The sequence below is a fragment of the Artemia sp. Qi Xiang Cuo genome, chromosome 21, assembly GCF_049724085.1.
Source record: "Artemia sp. Qi Xiang Cuo chromosome 21, ASM4972408v1, whole genome shotgun sequence".
NCBI lineage: Eukaryota > Metazoa > Arthropoda > Branchiopoda > Anostraca > Artemiidae > Artemia > Artemia sp. Qi Xiang Cuo.
Window position 1 is genome coordinate 2,272,542 of NC_142814.1, and position 312 is coordinate 2,272,853.

Sequence of the window (312 nt, forward strand, 5' to 3'; positions counted from 1 at the left end):
GACCGAAGAATTTTTTTTTATATCGTCTCTATTTATTTTTAATTTAATTCGTAGAATATAAATAAGTCAGATATATTCATTTCCTTTATTTAAGAAGATTTTTTTTACAAAAGTGACTGAAAATTTATTTACACGTCAATACTCTGAGGAAGTATGACGAATTAGAAATAGAAATGTTGAACTAGAAATCTGGAAATCTAAATAACCTTAGAAATAGAAAAGATCTTAAAATAAGATCTTTTAAAATAAAGATCTTTAGAATAAAGATGTTGGAATAAATCTTAGAAACCTCGGAATAAAAAACCATAGAAT